This window comes from Panthera pardus, unplaced genomic scaffold, assembly GCF_024362965.1.
Source record: "Panthera pardus isolate Hobbes unplaced genomic scaffold, ASM2436296v1 HiC_scaffold_16, whole genome shotgun sequence".
NCBI classification, from domain to species: domain Eukaryota; kingdom Metazoa; phylum Chordata; class Mammalia; order Carnivora; family Felidae; genus Panthera; species Panthera pardus.
In genome coordinates this window covers 123,384,741-123,401,888 of record NW_026526721.1, presented here as the reverse complement: position 1 = coordinate 123,401,888, position 17,148 = coordinate 123,384,741, and the positions used below count along the sequence as shown (strand labels likewise).

At 44.0% G+C, this 17,148-nt stretch overlaps 1 pseudogene; it reads left to right on the top strand.

Annotated features, from left to right (window-relative positions):
• The first annotated feature begins 539 nt into the window (after positions 1 to 539).
• Positions 540 to 8,803, top strand: LOC109257943 (purine nucleoside phosphorylase-like; annotated as a pseudogene).
• The last annotated feature ends 8,345 nt before the right edge of the window (positions 8,804 to 17,148 follow it).

Sequence of the window (17,148 nt, the reverse complement as noted above, 5' to 3'; positions counted from 1 at the left end):
GAGTGTGGGCAGGAGAGGGGCAAAGAGAGAGGGAGACATGGAATCCAAAGCAGGCTCCAGGCTCTGAGCTGTCAGCACAGAGCCCGATGTGGGGCTCGAACTCACAAACTGAGAGACCATGACCTTAGCCAAAGCCGGTCACTTAACTGACTGAACCACCCAGGCGTCCCTAGACTTATTGAATGAATAAATGAAGCAATGTCCAGGTATGTGTTATCATTGGCTCTTGAGACCCCTTGCCATATTTTGGAGAGAGAGTGAAGAAGTAATATTTGGGCAGTAGGTACTGTGAGCCCTCAGAGGAGACAGTTGGGAAAAAATTGAACAAACATGAAAAATACAGACAAGAGGAGTTAGTGGAATTGGGACTCTGGGTGGGAATCGGCAAAGGGACTCAGGTCACTGAGTGACCCGTCCCTGCTGTTGTGATTGCCCATTCTTTGCCTGTATAGAGACTGGCTGAACACCCTGCTTCCCTCTGTTGACCGGTCCAACATGGGATCCTGTGATGTGATCTCCAAGAAGCCCAAGATGGATGAATGATCTTTGTTGAAGACCAGGTGAAGAGAGTAACCTTCCTTCTCAGCTCTGGGAGTGGTGCATCCTGTGGAAGGAGAGAGTTGAATGGAATGGGCAAGCTCCTCCAACTGTGGCTGGAGAAGAAAGGGGAGGAAGTAAGGAAAAGGGCAAGGAAGGAAAGGTGAGGAAGACATATAGTTGTGGCCTGGCCTAGGATCCCTTCTTCTCCTCTGGGGCCACCCTGTACCCCTCCTTCTCCCTCTCCCCATAGGAGATCCAGCAGCTTTCTAGCAGCTTAGGTCTTTTCCTGCTTTGAGAGTCCTTCCAGAAGCTCGTTGTTCTTTGCCCTCTTTTTTTAGTCATTCTTTCAGTGAACCCCTAAAGCCCAGTTCCCTCCTCTTGGACACTCAGGAGCTCTTCTCCAGACTGGCTAATGGAGTATGGTTTGGGAAAGTGCCTGGCTGGGTCCCCTCCATGTTGAGTTCAATTTCCTCCTTTGGGTGTGTTTCAGCTTCCAACTGGGATGTTTGCCACAGCAATTTTAACAACCACACTCTGCATGGAGGTTCTTAAAGCTATATAGGCAAACGAAAACCAGAAAGGAATTCTTAAGAAAAGCCAAGTACTTATCAGAATTTCCACTCCCATCAGACCCAGAAGCTCTGTACTAGCCTGCCCATAACTGCTTAGTGAGAATTATTTAACCAGCTTGAATTCTTTCTTTAACCACATCGAAATCCAACATCCTGAGGGAACGGGAAGTCTCCCCCGACCACTACCCTCTCTGCTCTTCCCCAAGCCTTCCTCATCCAGCCAGTACCATTGTTATTCACCAGGCTGCTTGAGAGAAAAACCTAGAAGTTTGTGTTTATTTTTCCTTCTCCCTCACTTCCTATCATTTCCATCAGTAGGGCCTGCTGCCTCTATGGACATCGTGGACAAGTGCAGTGGTCTGCTAACTGGTCTCCCTGCTTCCACGCTTGTCTGCCTACAGACAGCCCTCCTCACAGCGGCCAGAGCTGTCTTTTCAAGGACGAGACAAATCCCCTCTCACTTTGCTCCAAAGACTCCCACTGCACTTTTGATTCGTTTCTAACTTCTTCCCATGGTGAGCGAGGCTCTGTGCAATGTGGGCTCAGCCGTTCTCTCCAGTCACACGTGTGCTGCTCTCTCCCTCAGCCCCACGGCTGTGTCTGTTCCTTCAGCTTGCTAAGCTTGTTCCTGTCTCAGCACCACAGGATTTGTTGTTGGCAATGCTTAAAATCCGTGAGGATTTCCTCATGGCTGGCTCCTTAGTATTTAGGACTCAGTCCAGTACTATTGCTCTCTAATGAAACCTTCCAAAACTCAGTGGCTTCAAAACAGAAGTCATTTATTTTGCTTATATATCTGTAATTTGGGCTTGGCTTGATGGGAAAGATGCATTTTTGTTCCAAGCAGCATCAGCTGGGGCAAATCACCAGAGAACTGGGGATCTGCTTCTTAGATGGCTTACCCATATGGCGGACAGTGTGGAAGCCTGGGGGGCCTTGGTTGTTCATGTGGCTTGGTTTCTAGAGAAGTGTCCCAAAAGATTTAGATGGAAGCTGTATTGTCTTTCACTTTTTTTTCCTAAGTTTATTTATTTATTTTGAGAGAGGGAGAGAGGCGGAGCTCGAGCATGCACGAGTGGGGGAGGGGCAGAGAGGGGGGGAGGGAGAGAGAATCCCAAGCAGGCTCCACACTGTCAGTGCAGAGCCTGACATGGGGCTCGATTTCACAAACCCTCAGATCATGACCTGAGCAAAATCAAGAATTGGACGTTTAAACAACTGAGCCACCCAGGCGCCCCAGCTGTATTGTCTTTTATGACAGAAGTCACATAGCATCACTTCTGCTGTACTTTATTAGTTGAGCAAGTCAAAAGACCTGTCCAACTTCAAGTGGAGGGAACATGGAAGAGGGAGTTGAAGAGGGAGTGTCAGGGTTTACACAGAATGGAAATAGTGTTCTTCTGGATGATTCTGTGTATCGCTATCTGCCACAGCTATGTCCTCAGGGTGGCTTTCACTGACCACCCTGTGTAATTTAGCTCTTCTTCCCCACCCCTAGATAGTCATTGTTTATCACTTCAGCCTCTGCTTCCTTCATACCTACCACCTACCATCATCTTAAATTATTTTGTCTTTTTATTTATTTGCTCACTTTCAGCCTTACACAAGAATATAAATCCTTTCAGAGCAAGAGCCTTGCATGAAGGGAGGCCAGATGGGAGGCTGATGCACTGAGCCCTGGCAGTTGTGGTCAGAGAGGTGATGGCTATTTAGAGATATGTAAGGTTGGAGATGTTGGTCTTTGGAGACTGACTCACTATGGGGGATGAGGAGAGAAAGGAGGACACTGGGTTACCGGTCCGTGTCAGATGGAGAAAGGGCTCAGGACTGAGGGAGTGCACAGCTCAGGATTCCCTGGCAGAGGCCATGCTGAGACCTGCACTCCTGGAAGGGTAAAAGGGTGTTATATGTGTGGGGAGGCTGGCTAGATGCACCCTGAACCCCTTTCCTCTTTTCTCCAATTTCCAGCCACTTTCTCAACCCTCCTGCAGTTAGGTGGGGGTCAAGTGAAGTTATGGTCAAAGAAATGCCAGTGGAAGCTGATGGGTACCACTTTCTCAGGTGATCTATTAAAAGCCACCATGAAAGATTCTGCACATCCCCTTTCTCTTCCTTATAGGAGGTGTGTTAGTGATGGCAGCATCACAGATGGGGTAGGCCTGGTCTCCTGAACGACTTTGTGGAGGAGAGAACCACTCCCTCACAGCCTTTTTTATTTTATGATGCAACATTTTTGAAGAGACAAGGGCAGTTCTACAGTGTCCCCACATTCCGGATTTATCTCGGTGTTTCTTCGTGTTGTTATTTAACTTCTTCCTCTATTCTTTGTATTTCCTGCCAACTGAAAGTCAGCTCTACAGCTTGATTAGATTCAGGTTAACTTTTCTGGTAAGAAATATTTCAAAGATAATGTACTTTAACATTGCCTCCTATCAGGAGGGACATCAGTGTTAGGTTGTTCTACCTCTGGCGATGTTATGTTTGAAGACTGAGTTTAGATGGTGGTTGCTAGATTTCTCCATTGTAAAGATGCTTCCCCTTTTTGCATTTAGTATGTAAACTATGGGGTAACGCTTGGTCACCATTCTGACATCCTGTTACTGAACAACATTTCATTTAATCTTTTTAGCATCTGTTGTGGTTTCTTCCCTCAGTTGTTTATATTTACTATTTTTCTAGCATTTTTCAGCAATTTACTATGTGCTGGGCATTCTTTTATGGTTCTATCTGTATTTTCTTTATCTCTTTCTCACTCTCTCTTTTTCCTCCTTCCTTCCTTTTTTCCTTCCTTCCTTCCTTCTTTTCTTTTCTCCTTCCTTCCTTCCCATCTTCCTTCCTTTCCTTCCTTCCTCTTCCTTCCTTCCTTTTTTCCTTCCTTCCTTCCTTCTTTTCTTTTCTCCTTCCTTCCCATCTTCCTTCCTTCCCATCTTCCTTCCTTCCTTTTTTTCTTCCTTCCTTTCCTTCCTTCCTCTCCTTCCTTCCTTCCTTCCTTCCTTCCTTCCTTCCTTCCTTCCCATCTTCCTTCCTTTCCTTCCTTCCTCTCCTTCCTTCCTTCCTTCCTTCCTTCCTTCCTTCCTTCCTTCCTTCCTTCCTTCCATCTCTACACCCATCGTGGGACTTGAACTCACCACTCTGAGATTAAGAGTTGCATGCCCTGCCAACTGAGCCAGCCAGGTGCCCCTATATTTTCTTTTCTAATTTCACAATAATAGAGATAATGAGAAAACTTTATTTTATAAGTGAGGAAACTGTGAAATGGAGAAGGTGTGTTAGCTTTCCACTGCTACTATAATAAAACACCACAAGCTACGTGACTTAAAACAACAGAAATTTATCTTAGAGTTCTTGAGGTCAGAGGTTTGAAATAGGTCTCACTGGACTGAAATTAAGGTGTAAGTGAGGCTGCTTTCCTCCGGAAGTCTTTAAGGCAAAATCTTTTTCCTTGCAGCTTTTATTTTTCTATTTTATTATTATTTTTTAAAGTTAATTTATCAGAGAGAGAGAGAGAGAGAGTAAAGTGCAAGTGAGGGAGGGGCAGAGAGAGAGAGAGAGAGAGAGAGAGAGAATCCCAAGCAGGCTCTGTGCACTGTCAGCACAAAGCCGGATGCAGGGCTTGAACTCTTGAACCATGAGATCATGATCTGAGCCAAAGTAGGACACTTAACAGACTGAGCCACCCAGGTGCCCTTTCCTTGCAGTTTTTAGAGGCTGCCTGCATCCCTTGGCTCATGGTTCCCTTCCAACTTTTTTTTGCTTTGGTCTTTTATTTATTTATTATTATTATTATTATTTTAAGTTTATCCATTTTGAGATGGGGGGAGGGTAGAGAAAGAATTCCAAGCAGGCTGTGCATTGTCAGTGTAAAGCCCAATACAGGGCTTGAACTCAAGAGCCGGAGGTTCAATGGACGGAGCCACCCAGGCACCCTCTCCCTTCCGACTTTAAAGCCAGCATTGGTGGACTGAGTTCTCATACATTATCACTTCGATCTTGCTTCTATTGTCACATCTCTTTTTCTCTGGGGACTTCATCCACTTTTAAGGACCTTTGTGATCCCATTGGGCCTACCCCAGGAAACCCAGGACAATCTCCTTATCTTAAGGTCAGTTCTTTAGTCCCTTTAATTCCATCTGCAACTTTAATTCTCCTTCGCTATGTAACCTAACATATTCCCAGGTTCTGGGGATTAGGACATGGACATCTTTAGAGACAACATTATTGTGCTGACCACAGAAGCTAAGTAACTTGCCTTGATCATACAGCAAGATAGCGGCAGAGCTGGGATCTGGGCTCTGGCAGCCTGGTTCCAGAGCCCACATTTTGAATCCCTATGCTATGCTTTCTCTAAAAATGTACTAAGTTGTGGGGTTGGGATAGTTTATTATGACTTGCATAAAACATCCCTTCAGACTTCCTCTTCTGATTTCATAAAGTATCATGAAATTCTCTATTACAGTTTGGCTTCCCACGCTATGCTAGAGTGTCTAGATCCAGAGTCTGGAACTTAGACTCAAATTTCAGCTAGACCACTTACTTGCTATATGATCTGGGCAGATTATTAAATTTCTCCGTGCCTTAGTTTCCATAATGTAATGTGTAGTGAAAAAATAGTATTTCCCCTATAAAGACGATTTTTTTAACTAAAATGATTATACAGATATACAGATATACAACTGCTCTGTGTTAGTCAGGATTTCATTCTTTCTGTATATTTCTAAGGGATCACCTGGCCAGATTAGCTTTCTGGATCTCATTTTTCATCCACAATCACCAAGTAAAGGAGTCACTTGGAACAATCTTGCTACAAAGAACACAAAACTTCAGTGGAAAACAATTGACCTATTATAGTGACCACTAGAGCTGGTATAAGGATCCATTGATAAATTTTTCTAGAGCAAATACCACAATAAACTTGATCCCCTTTTAAAAAATGCTGTTAACTTTTACAATTTTTTTTTTTTTTTTTAGAATATTGACATTTTGGCAGTATTTGTGTTTTATTGTCTTTTCAGAAACTTTAAATGGATTTTGATTTTTACCTAATGTCCTTTTTCTGATTCAGGATCCCATTCAAGATACCATATTGCCATGCATTATCTCCTTGGGCTCTTCTTGGCTATGAGAGTTTCTCAGACTTTCCTTGGTTTTGAGGGTCTTGACAATTTTGAGGAGCACTAGTCCCTTTTGTACCATGCTCTTCTACTGGAATTTCTCCAATGTTTCTCTCATGGTTAGCTTGACATTATAGGTTTTGGGGAAGACAACCACAGAGAAAAAGACCCATGTTCATTATATCATATCAAGGTACACACCATCAGTATGAGTTATCATTGTTGATACTGACCTTAATCCCCTGGCTGAGGTGGTCAGGTTTCTCCACGGTCAAAGTATTCTTTTTCCCTCTTTCCATACTGTTATCTTTAGAAAGAAGTCACTATGTCCAACATACACATAGAGGAGGAGTAGGGAGTTATGTTCAGGCTCCTTCAGGGGGTGTAATAATTTCTAGGGTTGAGTAACAAACTAACACAAACTAGGTGGCTTAAAATGACAGAAATTTATTCTCTCACAGTTCTGGGGGCTGGAAGTCTGAAATCAAGGTGTCAGCAAGGCCATGTTCTCTCTGAAGTTTCTAAATGTTTATTTATTTTTGAGAGAGAGAGAGCACACGCGCCTGGGTGAGTTGGGGAGGGGCAGAGAGAGAGGGAGACACAGAATCTGAAGCAGGATCCAGGCTCTGAGCTGTCAGTACAGAGCCCGACATGGGGCTCAAACTCACCAACTGTGAGATCATGACCTGATCTGAAGTCGGATGTCCAATCAACTGAGCTACCTAGGTGCCCCATCTCTCTGAAGTTTCTGGAGAAGTTCATCTGTGCCCCCTCCTAGCTTCTGGTGCTGCTGGCAAACCTTGGGGTTCCTTGGTTTGTTATGTAACACTCCAGTGTGCCTGCTTCCACTGGCACCAGGTGTTCTTCCCCTGTTGTCTTTGTCTGTGTCCCTCTGTTATAAGAATACCAATTATATTGGATGGGGGCCCACCCTAGTGATCTCATCTTAACTTGATCCCATCTGCAAAGACTTTCCAAGTAAAGTCACAGTCACAAGTACTGCGGTTTAGGACTTTAACATAAATTATTTGGAATTCTTCTGCACAGGAGATTTATCACTTCTCCCCTATTCACTTATTTATTTAATCATTTGTTTACATCAGTATGAGTTAACACTTTGCTATATTTATTTATTAACTCCAGAAGTCATTTTGGGATTTTCTACATAGATAATCATGTCGCCTGTAACTCCTTCCCAATCTGCGTATCTTTTTTTTTTTTCTTTTTCTTTTAAGTAAGCTCTAAGCCCATTAGGGGACATACATGAACTCACAACCCTGGGATCAGGAGTGGCATGCCCTACTACTAACTAAGCCACCAGGTGCCCCCCGTCTGCATATCTTTTATTTCCTTTTCTTGTCTTATTGTAGTAACTAGGACTCCTAGCACAAGGTTGATTAAGGGGGGTGAGAGAACGGGTCACCTGGGTAGCTCAGTCAGTTAAGGGACCGACTCTTGATTTGGGCTCAGGTTGTGATCTCATGGTTTGTGAGTTTGAGCCCCACATCCGCCTCTGTGCTGACAGTGGGGAGCCTGCTTGAGTTTCTCTTTCTCCCTCTCTCTCTGCCTCTCCCCCACTCATGCTGTCTCTCTCAAAAGTAAATAAATAAACATTTGGAAAAAAAAAAGAGGGGTGAGAGAACGACCATGCGCCTCACCCTACCCAGCGACAACAGCTCAGCAGAGTGTATCCGAGTATAGAAGGGCAGGCTCCCGGAGAGGGAGTCTGTGGGACCAGGGAGAATGGATTTACATATGAAGAATATCAGAACTGCAAAATGGCCCCTGTGCCACACCAAACACTGGCCTCGAGTGGCAGCGATCTGTGGTCCTGGGTTAGGAGATCTGGCCAATCAGTTGACTCGGGCCTAGATCTTCACTAGAGTGAGATACCAAACTTTCCCCAAAGCACAGTGCCAGCCAAACACCAATGTGTCTGCATTCCTGAATGGCAGATCCTGAGTGATGATGCAGGCGGGTTCCACAGGGATGAAGGTGATCTGCTCTCAAAGGTGACAATCCCAGTGAGGGTTTTCTGCCTTCCGGGTGTGGACACCCTGGTGGTCACTGATGCAGCTCCAAGTTTGAGGTTGGAGACATCATGCTGATCTGTCATCACATCAACCTACCTGGTTTCTGTGGTTCGAGCCCTCTCAGAAGGCCCAATGATGACAGGTTTGGAACTTGTTTCCCTGTCATGTCTGAGGCCTATGACCGGGATGTGAGGCAGAAGGCTCACGGTGCCTGGAAACAAATGGGGGGGCAGAGAAAGCTTCAGCAAGGCACGTGTGTGATGGTGGCAGGCCCCACCTATGAGACTGTGGCCTCACCTGCTGCAGAAGCTGGGTGGGGGCAGATGCTGTCGGCATGAGCACAGTACCAGAAGTTCTAGTTGCAAAGCGCCATGGACTTTGAGGCTTTGGCTTCTCCCTCAACACCAAGGAAGTCATCCTGGATTATGAAAGCCAGGAGACAATCACGAGGAAAGTACTAGAGGCCGGGAAACAAGCAGTGCAGAAATTGGAACAGCTTGTCTCTATTCTTATGGCTGGTACTTCACTGCCTGGCAATGCCAGTTAACCAGTCCTGGAGTGGCCTCTCCCTAATGGGATCCAAGTAGGTACCTCCTACTTTGGCCCCTTGCTGGGGTCACACGCCTCAGCCACTAAGTAGGAGGAGAAAGGAGAGCAAGATTCCTTCCTTCACCTTCCCCTTTCCTCCCACCAGACCCTTCTGTGCTGGCTCCTCTTTGCTCAGTTGTCACAAAGCTGTTTTCACCCCCTGTTCTTCCCCCAGAGCTAGAGCCCAAGCCTGACCACACAGCTGTGTGTATGCCCTGGGTGTGGCTTGGGCTGTCAAACTTGACACGGTAGCTGCTGCTGTCTTTTTGAGATAATGTTTTCACATTCCTGGAGACTCAGTTCTGCCTCCTCCCAAGCACTAGAGACCACATAAGGGCCAGTCCAGTCCAGTCCAATACCTCTTGGACTTTAATACTATCATAAATAAATAAATAAATGAATAAATAAATAAATAAATTTATATATATTTCTCCTACTACTTTATATATATATATATGGCTTATTTATTTATTTATATAAATTTATATATATTTCTCCTACTACTTTATATATATATATATATAACATATATATGGATTATTTATTTATTTATATATTTATATAAATTTATATATATTTCTACTACTTTATATACATATATAACATATATATATATATATGACTTATTTATTTATTTTTGAGAGAGAGTGAGAGAGGGAGTCAGTGAGAAAGGTGGACAGAGGATCTGAAGCAGACTTTGTGCTGACAGCAGAGAGCCCTATGTGGGGCTTGAACTCACAAACCGTGATTTCATGACCTGAACTGGAGTTGGACGCTTAACTGACTGAGCCACCCAGGCAGATGAAATGGAAAAAAAAAAAAAAAAAAAAAAAAGAATGGTGAGAGAAGGCATCCTTGACTTGTTCCCAATTTTAGGGGAAAAGCATCCAGTTTCTCACTGTTAGGTACGACATTAGTTCTAAGGATTTTTGCCCATTTGGACAATCTCTCTTTTTTTGTTTTTTAAGTTTTTATTTTAATTTCAGTATAGTTAACATATAGTGTAATATTAGTTTCAAGTGTACAATATAGTGATTCAGCAATTCCATATGTCACCCAGTGCTCATCACAGCAAGGGCACTCCTTCATCCCCATCACCTATTTCACCCATCCCCCCCCACCACCTCCCTGCTGGTAACCATCAGGGGTATGGTAACTGGTAACTGTTCTCTACAGTTAAGCGTCTTTTCTTCTCTCTCTCTCTCTCTCTCTCTCTCTCTCTCTTTTTTTCCTATTGCAAGTTTGTTTTGTTTCTTAAAATCCACAAATAAATGAAATCATATGGTATTTCTCTTTCTCTGACTTATTTGCTTAGCATTTTACTCTCTGGCTCCATCTGTGTTGTTGCAAATGTCAAGATGTCATTCTTTTTATGGCTGAATAATATTCCATTGTATATGTATACCACATCTTCTTTTTCAATTCATCAATCTATGGACACTTGGTCTGCAGCCATATCTTGGCTATTATAAATAATGCTGCTATAAACACAGGGGTGCATATATCCTTTTGAATTACTGTTTTTGTATTCTTTGGGTAAATACCCAGTAGTGCTATTGCTAGATCATAGGGTAGTTCTATTTTTAACTTTTTGGGGGACCCTCCATACAGTTTTCCAGAGTGGCTGCACCAGTTTGCATTCCCACCAATAGTGCATGAGGGTTCCTTTTCTCCACATCTTTCCCAACACTTATTGTTTCTTATATTGTTGATTTTAGCCATTCTGGCAGATGTGAGGTGATATCTGATTGTGGTTTTGATTCACATTTCTCTGATGATAAGTGATATTGAGCATCTTTTCATGTGTCTGTTGGCTATCTGTGTATGCTTTCTTTGAAGAAATGTCTGCTCATGTCTTATGCCCATTTTTAAATTGGATTATTTGTTTTTTTGGTGTTGAGTTGTATAGTTCTTTATGTATTTTGGATACCAACCCTTCATTGGATATGTCATTTGCAAATATTGTCTCCCATTCCATAGGTTGCCTTTTAGTTTTGTTGATTGTTTGCTTTGCTGTGCAGAAAATTTTTATTCTGATGTAGTCCCAATAGTTTATTTTTGCTTTTATTTCCCTTGCCTCAGGGGACCTATCTAGAAAAAAGTTGCTGTGACCAATGTCAGACAAGTTACTGCCTGTGTTCTCTTCTCTTCTAGGATTTTAATGGTTTCCTGTCTCACATTTAGATGTTTAATCCATTTTGAGTTTATCTTCATGCATCGTGTAAGAAAGTGGTCCAGTTTCATTCTTGTGCCTGTTGCTGTCCAGTTTTTTTCCTGACACTATTTGTTGAGGAGACTTTTTCCCATTGGATATTCTTTCCTGTTTTGTCGAAGATTAATTGACTATATAATTGTAAGTTTATTTCTGGGTTTTCAATTCGGTTCTATTGATCCATGTGTCCATTTTTGTGCCAGTACTATACTGTTTTCATTACTACAGCTTTGTAATATAACTTGAAGTCCAGAATTGTGATGCCTCCAGTTTTGCTTTTCTTTTGCAAGTTTACTTTAGCGATTCGAGGTCTTTTGTGACTCCATGCAAATTTTAGGATTGTTGGGGTGCTTGGCTGGCTCAGTTGGAGGAACATGCAACTTTTGATCTCAGGGTTGTGAGTTTGAGCCCCATGTTGGGTGTAGAGATTACTTAAAAATAAAATCTTCAAAAAATTTTCAAGATTGTCTGTTCTAGTACTGTGAAAAATGCTTTTGGTATTTTGACAGGGATTGCATTGAATGTGTAGATTGCTTTGGATAGAATCTACATTTTAACAATATTTGTTCTTCCTATCCATGAGTGTGGAATATCTTTCCATTTTTTTGTGTCCTCACAATCTCTGTGGTGTTTTTTTTAATGTTTACTTATTTTTGAGAGAGAGAGAGACAAGGAGAGAGAGGCAGAGCATGAGTGGGGGAGAGGCAGAGAGAGAGGGAGACATAGAATTTGAAGCAGGCTGCAGGTTCTGAGCTGTCAGCACAGAGCCTGACATGGGGCTTGAACTCAGACCATGAGATCATGACCTGAGCCGAATACAGAGGCCGGCTGAGCCACCCAGGTGCCCCACAATCTCTGTTTTTTAATCTGTGTACTTAGATGATTCACATTTGAAAATTATTTGCAAAATATTCTTGTTTTTAGAGCAGTTTTAAGCTTACAGCAAAATTGAGCAGAAAGTAGGAGAGTTCTCAGGTATTTTCTCCCTATTTGTAGCTTGTCTTCTGATTCTCTTGAGACAATTCATATTTTTTTTTTTATTTTTTTTTTAAATTTTTTTTTTCAACGTTTTTTATTTATTTTTGGGACAGAGAGAGACAGAGCATGAACGGGGGAGGGGCAGAGAGAAAGGGAGACACAGAATCGGAAACAGGCTCCAGGCTCAGAGCCATCAGCCCAGAGCCTGACGCGGGGCTCGAACTCACGGACCGCGAGATCGTGACCTGGCTGAAGTCGGACGCTTAACCGACTGCGCCACCCAGGCGCCCCGAGACAATTCATATTTAAAGTGATTACTGATATCACTGGATTAATATTCACCATGCTTGTAACTTTTTCCTATTTTTATTCTTGTTCTTTATTTGTCTGCCCCCTTTTTTCTGCCTCCTCTGGTTTTAACTGAGGATTTTTGTATGATTCCATTTTAACTTGATCTCTTTTTGAAGAAAAGTTTTGCTGTTATTAGTTATATTAGTGGTTCTCAGCTGACAATGATTTTGCTCCCTAGGTGACATCTGGCAATGCCTGGAGACATTTTTCATTGTAATAGCTGTGAGAGTGTTATGGTATTAGCAGGTAGGGGCTGGTGATGCTGCTGAATATCCTACAATGCATACTACTGTCTTCCCCAGCAAAGAATGATCTAATCCAAACTGTCAGTGGTTCCACATGTGCTCCCCTTTGTTCACTGTGTAAAAGCAGTTCTACCTCCTTCTGCTGATCAGGGTCAGTTCAGTTGCCTTTTCCACAATGGCGACTGTTTCTGTCATCGGCAGGATGCTAGTGAGGAGCTGTAGCTTGTAGTTCAGTGGGAACTTGTATTCCTTGGCAAGAGTGTAGCCCGTTTGGGGACCAGAACCTTCTACCTTGCAGAGTCCAGAGTTGCAGGCATGGGAAGCACAAATTTGGTCATGGGAGAGATGGTAAATGGGCCACTCCTTCTTCTCCTCTTTAGTTTCCAGACCCTGGAGGATGTTCTGTTCCACTGCAGTTTACCTTCTTCCCCAGCTTAGCTGACCGATTGCCTCTTGGCCATCTGCACGCCAGTCTCACTTTGTGGCTCTTCAGTTCTGTCTCCTCTGTCTCCTACTTGGATTAGTTTTGCCTCCTCAGGGTGCCACTAAGCTCCTGCCACTGGGTCCCTGACTTCCCCCTCTGGGAAGCTTCACTGATTCCTCAGGAAGCTCAGACCAGCACCTCAGACTTTCCGTCTAGTGTTACTGAATGCCTCCCCAGATCTTTGCCCAGATAAAATGTCCTGAGACAGTAACTTAACAAGAATAGGGAAGACTTTTGGAGGAGGAACCTGTATTGCTGAGTTTATTTATCTGTCTAATTCTTGTTATATTAATGCTTTGGTTAGAATGGGATATTTTATAGGATATACCAAGAGGCCTGCTAGGACTGGTTGTTTTGTTGTTGTTGTTGTTGTTGTTGTTTGTTTGTTTTGAATGAATAATTATTCACAGTGCTCAAAGTTCAAAAGGCACAAAACAATATTCAATGAAATGTTTCCCTCCTACCTCTATTTTCCAGCCACCCAATTCCCCCCCCCCCTTTTTCCAATGTTTATTTATTTTTTTGAGGGGGGGAGGGGAGGAGAGAGAGGGAGATACAGAATCTGAAGCAGGCTCCAGGCTGATGCAGGGCTCAAACTCACAGGCCATGAGATGATGACCTAAACCGAAGTTAGCCACTCAACCAACTGAGCTACCCAGGTACCCCAGTTAATTTGTGTTTTTAACTTCATTCATCTTGGAGATTTTTCCATATTGGCTTCATTAACTTTAATGTCTACACAATCATTGGATAAATGCATCATAATTTATTTAACTATTCCTCTGTTGACAGACATTTAGGTTGTTTTCATCTTTTTTTTTTTTTTTTTTACGTTTGTTTATATTTATTTTGAGAGAGAGAGAATTCCAAGTAGGCTCTGTGCTGTCAGCACAGAGCCCGATGTGGGGCTTGATCCCTCACACCATAAGATCATGACCTGGGCCAAAATCAAGAGCCAGGTGGTTAACTGACTGAGCCCCCCGGTGCCCCAAAGTTGGTTCCATCTTTGACAAGACTGCCACAAACCTCGTTCATGAGTCTTTGTGCAAATGTGCTAGTATATGTTTACAATAAGCTCCTAAAAGTAGAATTGCTGGGTCAAAAACTACGTGTATTTTAAAATTTTGATTGATGTTGACTGACTATTCAGATAACAGGTCAAACTAGCTCTCATGGGAGGAACTGAGGCCCCTAGAGCCAATTCCTCCTCAGTCCTCCCATGACACACATTCCAGCATTGCACAGGACTCACCATTTTTTGACATTTGGTCTGACTTGCTGATACGGGTCTCAAGATGTCTCTATTGGCAAGATCTTCCTAAAGTTATATTTTATTCTATAGAAGGTGTACATCACAATCTGCCTAGTCATGTCCCTATTGAGGTTGCGACAAAATGGAGCTAAGCAGATGACCTTATAGAGAGCATTTTGGTGAACAGGTCAACTTGTGTTTTTTGTCAAGTAGTTTGTCAAGTAGTTACTATTTGCCTAAGCAAATAATGATAGCTAACACTTGGTATGAGCCAGGCACTGCTCTAAACCATTGTGATATATTTTCTCAAAAGTCCTGAGTTAGGTATCATTATTATTAGCTTAATTTTATACATGTGAAGGCTTAGGCATACAGGTAGACAATATTTCCTGGGTCCTAGACCTGATAAGAGATGGGGCTGGAGTTAAAACCCAGTCATTCCAGACATTCTAGGGGCACCTGGCTGGCTCAGTCAACAGAACATATGACTCTTGTTCTTGAGGCTGTGAGTTCAAGCCCCACATTGGGTGTGTAGAGTTTACTTAAAAAACAAAAACAATGGGGCACCTGGGTGGCTCAGTTGGTTAAGCCTCCAACTTTGGCTCAGGTCATGATCTCACGGTTTGTGAGTTCCATCCCTGCATGGGGCTATGTACTGATGGTGTGGAGCTGCTTGGGATTCTCACTTTTCCCCCACCCCTCACCCCCATCCTCTGCCCCTCCCCCAACTTGCTCTCTCTTTCTCTCAGAATAAATAAATAAACTTTAAAAAACAAAAACAAAAACCCAGTCAATCTAGCTCCAGTCAGTAGTCCCATATTGAGGCATTTGGTTCAATGGGTAACTTTATTTACTTATTTTTATTTAAATCCAAGTTAGTGAGCATATAGTGTAATAATGATCTCAGGAATAGAATTTAGTGATTCATCACTCACATGTAACACCCAGTGCTCATCCCAACAAGTGCCCTCCTTAATGCCCATCACCCATTTAGCCCATCCCCCCACCCAACACCCTGCCAACAACTCTCAGTTTGTTGTCTGTATTTAAAAGTCTCTTATGGTTTGTCTCCCTCTCTGTTTTTATCTTATTTTTGCTTCCCTTCCCCTATGTTCATCTGTTTTGTTTCTTAAATTCTACATATGAGTGAAGTCATATGATATTTGTCTTTCTCTGACTGACTTATTTTGCTTAGCATAATACACTCTAGTTCCATCTACAAAGGGTAAGTACATTTACAAGTAAGATGCTGTTGGGGCGCCTGACTGGCTCAGTTGGAAGAACTGGCAACTCTGGATCTCGGGGTTGTGAGTTTGAGCTCCACGTTGGGAGTACAGATTGCTTGAAAATCTTAAAAAAAAAAAAAAAAAAAAAAAAGTTATCAAATTACTCTCCAGGAAGGCTGTGACAGTCTCTGTCCCACCAGAGTGAAGGTGGAGGCCCTTTTTTCTTTCAAGCAGTATGTCTTTTTTACTTCCATATCCTGGCTGTAGAGGATATGAAAATGAAATACACCCAGCATACAGTCCAGCATAAAGTAGGCAGGTGCTCCCCTGACTGCTGACTAAAAGAATGGATGGATGGATGGATGGATGGATGGTTGAAGGGGGGCAGACAAGTGTGGAGAGAGGGCACCTAGGTGTCTCAGAGGAACCATTGCCCAGTTCGGTGCCCTACTTGGAAAACTCATTCACACAAGTGTGAAGTGTTTGTTATTTTTCTGCTCTTACCTCAGCTAGCTGCTTAGGTGCTGTCGCCCCTTCTTTTAGGTATCTGCTAAAACGTCTCCCTCTGAGAGGCCTTCCCTGACAACACTGCAGAAAATAACAATCCCCACCCCACTCTACAACTCCTTACCCCTCTACTCTGCTTTACATAGCATTTATTCCCTTTGACATCTATGTGCTGCTTTTTACTACTTCTATCTTATTGCTCGTCTTCCCTGCCTCCCCTCCCTGCCCCTGCAACAGAATATAAACCTCACAAGAGCCTGGGCTTTGTTTTGTTTACTCATTTATCCCCAGTGCCAAGGACATTTCCTGGCATTAGCAGGCTTTCAATCAATATTTGGTGAATACGGCATTTATTATGCACTGTTCCAGGAAGTGACGGTGCAGCAGCCAGCAAGACAGAGGACCTGCCCTCAGGGCCCAACGCGAATCCTGCTGGGGGTAGCAGCCAAAGAGCTACTCCCTACTCTGGGCTCAAGGTCCCTCGGCTTCTTTCTGAGGAAGTGTGACCAGCGGCGACGCCCTCCGCGTCTGCCGGCCACGCCCCCGGCAGCCGGCCTGCGCCGCAGCGCCCCCTGGCGGGCCTCGTTGGCCCGGCGTCCCTGCCGCGCGAGTCGGCGCCTCGCTCGGCTGCGCGCAGGACCTCCCCCCTGGCCTGGCGCGCTGGGAACCTCGGGAGCTCCCGGCCCGTTTCCTGCCGGCATTCACACACTTCTGCTTCTGCCCCAGGCGGGAAGAGGAAGGAGGGCAGAGGGAGGGCGGAGCGCAGGGCGAGGCTGGCGGGGAAAGGGAGGAAGTTCGGGGTTCTGGCCTTTTCTCCCACCTTGTCATCCGCAAACGTGACTTTTCAAGCGTGAGGTCTCCTCATTTTTGGACGGCCTGGCTTCTTCCCCGGGCCCACCTCGGGTCTCATCTGACCCTCCTTCTCCGCGCGGAAGGAGGTCAGAAGGCGGGGCCGAGGGCTGTGCCAGTGTCCTCCCGGGGACCTGATGTCCCTGCCCGGTACTAGAGTTTGGGGGGTGAAAGCAAGCGGTGCCTATGCATTTGGGTCG